Source organism: Hibiscus syriacus, unplaced genomic scaffold (assembly GCF_006381635.1).
Source record: "Hibiscus syriacus cultivar Baekdansim isolate YM2019G1 unplaced genomic scaffold, ASM638163v2 tig00112350_pilon, whole genome shotgun sequence".
Classification (NCBI taxonomy): domain Eukaryota; kingdom Viridiplantae; phylum Streptophyta; class Magnoliopsida; order Malvales; family Malvaceae; genus Hibiscus; species Hibiscus syriacus.
Window position 1 is genome coordinate 106,936 of NW_024063311.1, and position 10,558 is coordinate 117,493.

At 36.2% G+C, this 10,558-nt stretch overlaps 1 pseudogene; it reads right to left on the reverse strand.

Moving 5' to 3' along the window:
* Positions 1-449: 449 nt before the first annotated feature.
* Positions 450-8,173, reverse strand: LOC120178468 (annotated as a pseudogene).
* Positions 8,174-10,558: the final 2,385 nt, after the last annotated feature.

Sequence of the window (10,558 nt, forward strand, 5' to 3'; positions counted from 1 at the left end):
ATTAATCTTATATTAGAAAAGAAAAGAGATGTTTAAAGATTATAAACGATAACATTGTAGTATTAGAGTGACCCTTGGACTAACTAACTTCACGTTGAGCCGGTAAATAAGGTAGCCGGAGTGGACAACTGTGATGATGACATATCACAAAAGCGTCACGAGATCGAATAGGAAGAATGTCACGCCTTGGAGGGACGAGAGACACTAATCCCATATCAAAAATAAAAAGAGAGGTTCTAAGCTTTATAAGCGATGATGTTATACATTCTATCAGACATGTCTTTTAGGAAGAAAATAATAATCTTGTAACACAGCAGCTGAAAACTACGGATACAGAGAGAGAGGTTTTGAGTTTCAAGGCAACATTATGTTAGAAACGATACTCGGTTTAGGGACGACAAACTAATCTGATGAAAAGTCATCTCCGTTGGCAATGGAAAATAGTGTGATACATGCTATACAAATTTGATGATGCCATTGCATTGATTGTGATAAAGATTTGGTTCTAGACTGCAAACTATGATGGATATACAAGTTTGTTAAAACACAAAAACAAACTCGACACCATACGCCATCGAGCAGTAGAAAGCATGTAGATGACCATTGCTTTTAGAGAAGTTCTCTTCTAATCTACAAGCTTTTAGGAATTTATGTAACACATTGCCTGTGCTTGAAGAAAATAAGAATCCTTGTATTTCCTGCCACTCCCAATGTGAATCCCGTTGCGGATCCAGTCGTCTCGATGTACCCAAGCATCCCGACCAAAATCTAGGACTCCAAGGATCTGTAATAATCACGGTAGAATCAAACATTTGAAGTAATCTCATTTTCTCATTTATCAACAACGGTATACATACAGAGTGATCTAACCACTCAATCTCGTTTAATAAAAGCAGAAACCTGCTTTTAGCTTCACGTCTGGTACTAATCCATGTAAAATATTAAAAACATCACACTTATGAGGATATTGCTTAAGCAAAGTCAATGACCAAATGCATTTACATTGTGCCAGAAACAAAAAGAACCCGGACGTGGAAGAAGAAAAAGGAGGGAGATGACTTACTGCTCCGCCTTTCCAAGCCACAAAAGTTGGGTTTGTTCTTGATTGCAAAACCTATTTCACATGTGAGATCCAAGCAGACCAAAATCATCATCCTTAGTTGAATGAAGAAATAGCAAACTATACGCAAGCAACACCGAACCACAATATTTTTCCTCAAGTTGAAATACAAAAAAAACTTAGTTAATCTAAATATCACCGACTGATGATATAATCTTATTGCCACTGAACAGGAATATTAAAATTAAATTCATCTAATAGCAAGATAGACAATATACTCGGATTCTAACCATGTCAACAATCTGACGCAGAAGACAGACATCACAAAAGTGAAGATTAAAATTTGGTGAGACTTACCTCAACAGTATGAATTGCTTCATTTGAAGGAATGGTATGCAAGACTCTGCAAGTATATAAAAGAAGAAATCAGGATAAAATAAACACAGCATTTTGAATATTACTAAGAAAAGGATCAAATTTTGGAGAATAGAAGTATCATCTTGTAAGGTATCTGCTAACCAAGGAACAAATTATAAGCATACGGGACAACTAATAAGCATCAAGTCCCACACACATTCAAAAACAATATTAAATTATCCTAGTAATTCCTGAGATGATTTTTTTTAATAAAAAAACAGATAAAAGATGCTTTAACTAAAGTTTCTATGAAGATAGTATGCATTATTACCACTTGACAGTCGATGCACTTATGCATTCTTAGTCAACAGTGCCACTATAGAGAACTAGGTATTTGACCTAGCCCAAGTACTCTTCAAACTTCATACTTTACGATGTAGGCTTCAAATAAACCAACTAAATCTGATTTACTATTATTTATTGAGCAGGCCATCACTGCATATATTAACTGCTATATGCTCAAAGTAATGCAAAAAGGGGGAAGAAAGAGAAACCGACCTCTCCTCCACAGCAGGAATGAGCCCATCTGTTAAAGCGACTCCACCAATCTGAAGTACAAAACCAGTTAAAAGTTCGATTCATAAATATGAAAGCGTAACACATGGTCTACATTCTTAAGTGTCTCACCAATTGTATGCTACAAAACAATTTTCTTTGCAAGTCTATGCGACCTGTCAAATGAAAATAAAAATCTAATAGTTAGGTTGGGATGGGGTATCATAGGTTATTAGAACATGCTGAACTAGCACTATGCAAAAACCTACCAGTTGAAAGAATGCTACTGGTTATGGCTTCCGCTAGGCCAACCTTCTCTTCTTTCTTAGTTCATCGGAAAAATGGATAGTTATCCCCATTTGTAACCAGCATTATTGCTAGGATAAAGACCATCTGGCATGTCAGATCTCTTGGGAATTCCATATGCCATGTTTCTCCAGCATATCTTCATAGTCATGAAACCTGGTGAAGCACACAATCAAAATAACCCTAAAGGAATAATTCAAAACTACTTCCAGAGAAGAGAGCAATATTGAACGAGCATTACTACCAAGAACGGGGTGGAGGAGGATATAAATCAGGAATCAAAGTGTTGGGTAGAACAAACCCATAGGAGGAACCTGTTTAAAACAAACTATCAGTGGTAAATCCTTCGGAGAGAAGAAAGAACGATGTCTAAGTTAAAACATACATCAGAGCAGTTAGCCTTGTCTTATGAGATCCTGCAGGCATGGCATCCTCATAAGAATGAACTACAGCAACAGCATCAAGTTCACCCTCCTGTGAAACAGCACATTGAGAAAGTACAATAAGAAATTTACACAGCAAAGAAACCTAAGAATACCAGGTACAGAGCCAAATGGTTCACCTTGATTTCACAATAGGACTCCTTTAGCCTGTTCAGCATCAATAGATCTATAGGCTTTGTCAATGTCAGTACGAATTTGACAAGAAGGGGGAAGAAAGAGAGACCGACCTCTCCTCCACAGCAGGAATGAGCCCTCTGTTAAAGCCACTCCACCAATCTGAAGTACAAAACCAAGTTAAAAGTTCGATTATAAAATATGAAAGCGTAACACATGGTCTACATTTCTTAAGTGTCTCACCAATTGTATGCTACAAAACATTTTCTTTGCAGTCTATGCGACCTGTCAAATGAAAATAAAAATCTAAATAGTTAGGTGGGATGGGGTATCATAGGTTATTAGAACATGCTGAACTAGCACTATGCAAAAACCTACCAGTTGAAAGAATGCTACTGGTTATGGCTTCCGCTAGGCCAACCTTCTCTTCTTTCTTAGGTTTCATCGGAAAAATGGATATTATCCCACATTTGTAAACCAGCATTATTGCTAGGATAAAGACCATCTGGCATGTCAGATCTTCTTGGGAATTCCATATGCCATGTTTCTTCCAGCATATCTTCATAGTCATGAAACCTGGTGAAGCACATAATCAATAACCCTAAAGGAAATAATTCAAAACTACTTCCAGAGAAGAGAGCAATATTGAACGAGCATTACTAACAAGAACGGGGTGGAGGAGGATATAAAATCAGGAATCAAAAGTGTTGGGTAGAACAAACCCATAGGAGGAACCTGTTTAAAACAAACTATCAGTGGTAAATCCTTCGGAGAGAAGAAAGAAAACGATGTCTAAGTTAAAACATACATTCAGAGCAGTTAGCCTCGTCTTATGAGATCCTGCAGGCATGGCATCCTCATAAGAATGAACTACAGCAACAGCATCAAGTTCACCCTCCTGTGAAACAGCACATTGAGAAAGTACAATAAGAATATTACACAGCAAAGAAACCTAAGAATACCAGGTACAGGAGCCAAATGGTTCACCTTGATTTCACAATAGGACTCCTTTAGCCTGTTCAGCATCAATAGATCTATAGGCTTTGTCAAAATGTCAGTACGAATTTGTGGCCATGTCTGATGGTGCCTCTGGGTCCAAAGAAGACATCTTGATATATCCTGGAAAAGTAAATAAAAATGAGAAATCACCAACGAAAAGAAACAAATGATATCTTTTAGTTTAATCTGAGGAAGAAAAGTTTTAGATGAACCTATAAGATAATGGGCATAAACAGATTTGACCAAACAAATATTCAATGATGAAGATTCAACTCTGAATGGAGAAAGCAGAGGGACAGAAAGAATTATGAATTCAAACCTCTCACCAAAGGGTAAAGTCTTCTCTGTATTAGGTAGAGCCACTCCATCCTGCAGAAAATAAGAGTTCTCAATAGCGTAAGACCGCAGCTCTCAAGTCTCAAATTAGTCATTTCCCAGTTATGCTACACTAATAGGACCAAGCTCAAAACAAATAAATTTCTAATTTGTGAGTAGTGTAGTCCCTTCAACCGAAGAAAAAGAATGAATCTACACAAATAATAAAAGAGATCTACTTATATGTGAACCAGTTACCTCAATGCAAATGACTGATGACACTTGAGCACCCAAATTTACAACACATGCTGTGATAGTCCGTTCCCAAAACTGCTGCCAGGCCTTCCTGAGATCATCATATTGATGCAAATATTTCAAAACAAAGATTAATTCTACTTAGAGAGCTTCTACTGGTAGAGCTGAATAAAAGAAAATCTCGTGAAATAATCAGTAAGACTAAGAAAAACTAATTTATCAAGACAGGATACCTTTTATCAGCAAGGTTCTTTGTTTATAAATTTGACTACTATGTGACAGAGACAAATCTTTGTAGATGTGTAAGAAGCCATACACATTCACAGATTGCAAATGAGTCAAAGAAGCTCAAGAAGGCACTTGTGTTCAATTCACATCGTTCTCATGAAGGAAAACAAAAGATCCATAATGGAGGGCCTCTATCATACCATGACAAACTTATAGCACACAGCCCATATATCCATCAAAGACATGTGAGTAAAAGCTAATCATACAAGACACATTGGTCGTCACTCTAAAAGATTTCTGACTTGCCAAAGTATCTGGCAAGTGCCAGTACTAACAACAGTAATTACGAAGTGCTAACTGTGCTGCACATCATTTGGTTTAATGCTGGTATTGGAACATGATTTATATTTACATATAATAAGTATGAGATGGATTTTTCACCTGGTGTACAACTGCTGAGCTAAAACGCAAGTCTCCCAGTAAAATAGATAAGATCTCCTTTATCTCTGCTTGTAACAGCCCACAAAATTTGAAGTTACCAAATATTCTATATAACCTAGCATTTAATTTCAGTTGCAAGAGATATAAGAGATAAATTAAATCAGACAGAGGAATGATCTTATTGACACATGCATAAACAGAATCTGGAATTTTTACCACAAGACATAGTACAGAATAAAAGGGATGAGATTAGCTACAATTAGAAAACGATAATCAATTTTATATACCACGATTATCGAAGTCTCTGGAACAACAAGAATAGCAGAATATAAGGTCCTTTCTTGGTGAGGGATATGCAATTTCTCTAACAAGATCCAGTCCCATAGAGCATGCAGATCTTCAAGGACCGCAAGATAAAAAGTAATTTTAAGAAGGTAATTATCGTTCTTTTTAAACAACCGTACACGTATCTCAATAGTTGGGTTCTTTTATCACAGTGTAAACAAAAATTGAGCAGGTTCAAGATGATGAATATTTAATTGCGGAAATGTGAATGTATGAATGTTGACAAGCATAGTGACAGCACCTGCTGCATGGGGTAGTGTTGCGAAATATTCAGATGACCTCTACGAATAAGACGTCTCAAGGAATATGGCTCAGAGGGAGGTATCCTTAGTGCTTCCTCACCAAATATGACCTCCCTGAACTTCTGTTCAACCAAAGTTTCCTTTGACTCGGTACCTTCATTTTGGACCGAGGACTCAGGTACCACACTTTATCCGATGAACTTTCTGCAACCCACCCATGTATAAGAAGCTGAAAGTAAAACTAAAGAAGTTGAACTTACAAAGGAAAATATTAAGAGCCACACTATCCGAAGAAACTGTCTAGAATTAGAAAAAATCAAGATGCACCACCAATACTCCATAGATCCACTCAAACAAGAAAAAGTGAGAATTTGACACAAGGCAAAAAATTTGGAATTTCTAATCACCCTGTGGCATTGATGACTTTAGGTCTTTCACATGTATATCAGTCCAAGTGAAGGTTCCATCTTTCCTGTTATTTGAGGATTATACCCATCAACACGTCCCATCTGCACATTAGCTTAAGTGGTTCAGTACTACCGCTACTACAATCTCCAATACGCCAATATATAGCTACCACCAGGTGTCATACTTAACTTCAGCTTAAAACCCTACCTTTCGCGGAACAGAAGTATTGGCAACCTCTTCATCAAGGAAAGGTATCTTCAACAACGATGCAATCTTTCCAACAAACATGAATTCAAACACTGGATTACCACATAAACAAGTAGAATAAAAAAACAAGAAAAAAAAAGTGAGACACATTCATGATCACTACATCATATGCTTTTTCACGCTCCATATGCTGCGCTGTGGTAACTTGAGAATTAAGCAACTGAAAACCCAAAAATCAATGAAAAGAATCAAAATTTTCATTCAAACAAACCCGAATGGAAAACAAGGGAAATGGTGAACAAGAGATAGTTAAGAAAAGAGGGGGAACCTGATCTTGAACATTTAACCTGGAGAACTGGTCAGTACGGCGAGCAATGCAATGAGGAACGCTGAAAGGAGAGTCTTGCTTAGCAAACCCTACTCTAATATTTGCAGAGCCTAACCAATATTAACAAGCAAATTAGTCCCATTTCCTAGTCGTAGGAATTTAAAAAATGGAGTGGAATCGTAAAACGAGAAAAAGGAAGACCTGGATGATGACGACGAGATTGGAGCCACGTTCAGCGAGGAGTTGAGAAGGAACAACTGTTTCAAATAATACTGCAAAAACCCAAACGATTAGTATAACAAAAGAAAAAGACGAAAATTTTCGAAAAAATATGAAAATTTATGGAAAGATATTAGGGTTTGATGGGGTTTTTCCTTTTACCATGAGAAATTAAAGGAACTGTAAGAATGAGCTTTTGTTCTCTTGTATTGTATTCGAAGAAATTTCAACTTGATTACTTCACTCTGAAACCCACTGCGAGATTTCCCAGTGTTTCTATTTCGTAGTGCAAGACCCTATAAACGGTGCCGTTTTAACGTTCTTCACATGACGCCAGATACAAAAAACATGATTTAAAATATTTATAAGATATCAAATAAAAGTTAATAATATATTTTTTTTCCAATTCTTTCTTTTTATTTTTAAATTTTTTAAGATTTTTTTCCTTGATGGTCTTGATATTAATAAAATATTATTCAAAAAATAAAATTATTCTATAGCCTCTCGACCTTCTCGTTGACCTTATTATTTAGTCTAAATACCATTTTTTATCTTTTGAGAGGATTGATGATTTGTTCATTGGGATCCCTATTTTCAATTATTTAACGATGAATGTTTAGCATTTTTATAAATATTATATTTAAATTTGAAATTTTAAATATAACAATCATAATTTAATAATTAAAATAGTTTAATTCGTGATTAAATATGAAAATATATCTCGAAAGATCAACTATGAACCAGGCTTTAAAACCAGATTTAATGATGAAAATTGAGAAAGCAATAATTGACGGAAAGCCCCCACTTTACTTTATACGGTTTACAACGCATTTAATATCATAGTGACTGTTCTATGTGGCCATACCTCGGTTAATGGTCCATTATTTTAGTCCCGGCTTTCTCACTGTCCTCCTACAGGACAATGTGGTGGTCTCCAAGTACTACATCAAAATCAATGGATCGATGTACCCCCGACTCCTGGTGCTCTGGTCATTAACATCGGAGATCTCCTACAGGCAAGTCGATGTTACTCCGACTCTTCATTTATCTTAAAGCACTCAATTGACACGACCAATTTTTCGTTTCAGCTTATATCGAATGACGGATTTACAAGTGTGAATCATAGAGTTTTGACAAACTCTGTAAGTCCTAGAGTATCAGTGGCAAGCTTCTTCACCACTGCTCTTCTGGCTGACTCGAGATTATACGGACCTATTGAGGAATTATTATCAGAAAACAACCCTCCAAAATACAGGGAAACCACTGTGAAAGCCTATATTACGTACTTCAACTCGAAAGGCCTTAGTGGTGCTTCACCTTGCCATATTTCAAGCTCTCCGAACTCGGCCATGGAGATCGAAAACAGCGTCTGGATCTTCAAAAATAGTTATGGACAAATGATGGTCTAATTGTCTATGTTTCTTATTTATAAACCTAAGCAGTAAGCAGCGTGTGACCTTTCTTTAAGTCTTCTTTGGCTTGTAGCTAAAAACTTGTAAAATGCATAATTTTCTATGAAGTTGAAATGATGGGATTGGTTAAAGTAAAGTTGAGTTTTCAGCAATAGTTGCCATATATTTGTGTTGAGTTAATCGAATGACGAAATTGGCCAAGAGGGGGTGAATTGGCAATAAAAAATTTGTGGAAGCTTTTGCAGAAAATTGAAAGTAATTGCATAGCGATTTACAGTGGTTCGACTTTCTCAAACAAAGTCTACGTCCACTACCTTAGCTATCCACACTAAGGATTTTCCAACAAATTCACTAATTTTGTTCTTTCTTTGAGGCCAAAGAGATAACCTTACAATTCCCTCAAGAGTATACCCCAACTCTTGAGAACACTCTTTTCTCAAAGAGAAGATTACAAATTTGCAAACTTACAAGAAAACCTCACAAGGTAAGATGTTTGCACAATTCTAGAACAAAGAAAAGAACACTCAAAGATGAATACAATTGAGCACAAAAAGTGTTCTTGAAAGCAAAATAAATATTGAATGAAAATAGGCTTGAAATGCTCAAACTTGATGTTTTGATGCTTTCTCTTGATTCTCTCTTGATTCTAGTTGCTTGAGTTTCTTGTTTTTTGATCAATGGCTTCTAAGCTGCTTAAATACACCTTGGATCACTTCTGAACGTGGGGATGATAGAGAGAGATATTATAGCCGTTTTAGTGTGAAAACATTTAATAAAACAGCTGGAGCGTGGGAGAATCGGTTCCCCTCATAGGGAATTGGTTCCCTAAGTGTAAAATTCAATATTTCGACCGTTGTACAAGGGGGGAATCGGTACCCCCTTGGGGGGAATCGGTTCCCTCCGAGCATTCTGGAAATCTCGAAGCCAAACCATTCAGGGGGGAATCGGTTCCTCCTATGGGGGGAATCGGTTCCCTCTGAGCAATCTGTAATTTTTGGCTTTGAATTGGTTCGAAATACTTTGTAAAATTATTTTGAAATTGTTTATGATTAAAACTTAATTTTACACTTAAGTAAGGATTAAAAGTGATTTTTGAAATATTGGAGTAATTTGATATTCGAATAGTTAATCGAATATACTTAGAAAATCATTTGGAAAATCTTAAATCCATTTAACTTAATTTGTATATCGAATATTAAAATGTTTCAACAATCTCCCCCTTTTTGATATAACAAAATTTTAGTAATTTTAAGATTTTTTGAAATCAAGTTTTGAAATTACTCCCCCTTACTTTAACACTTCTTCAATTTATCATGTAAAATATTTAACATATTCTTCTCCCCCTTTTTGTTAAATCAAAAAGACATTGTAAAACAAGGTTTGAAATTATTTAGCCAATTGATTTATTAATTATAAGCTTAAGCTGCTAAGATCACAATCAAAAGAGAGGTAGCCATTAGTTTAATAATCAATATTCATAAATATGTGATATGGCAAAATTGGTCATATTGCTAATGATGATGTAAATGATGCAAAAACGAATAAAACACACCAAACATATAGTTCACACTATCCATAAATCCAAAATCCAACAATCCACAAAATCAAACAATTCAAAATGTTGAAACAATTCATTTTGTTCAAAGTTTTAAAGTAAAACAAAATCAAGCATCCGGATCGGTAGGAGGAAACGGGCTCGCATAGCAGCCATTTCATGAGTTAGTTCATTGATACGAGCGTTGGTAGATTCATTGTTTGCACGCATCTCCCGAAGAATCTCTAATTGTTGAGCTCCCATTGTGGATAAATGAGGCTCTATAGAGGAAAAGTGCGAGTCCATGGTAGCGTATCGGAAATCGAATGTCCCATAAAGGATTGAAAATATAGAGGCATTTGATGTTGTGTGCTTGCTCCTCGGGCTGCTCTTCGGGCTGATCAGGCACATCTTCGGCTTCATCAATATCTCGCATTAGTTGCTCAAGCTCGGGATCTTCGTCAGCTTCGGGTGGAGCTTGTGAAGAACTAGCTCCCGGAGTAGAAGATCGAACCCATTCACCGGTTTCTTGTTCTTTACCCATCCCGCTCTCGTTAAGGAAAGAAGATTTATTTGTTTCTTAAGAGGAAAAACAGCATCTAGACCGACTCTAAGCCCAGCTTTGGAAAACAGATTACTAAAAAAGCAACCGTAAACTAGAGACGAACAGTGTTTCTTGTTAGGAACAAGATTTACGGTTTCAACAATTTCAGCAAAAATAATCTGAGGTAGGTTAATTTTAATACGGTTTTCGAAACAATGTAACCACCAAAGATCCAAAGCTCTAAGA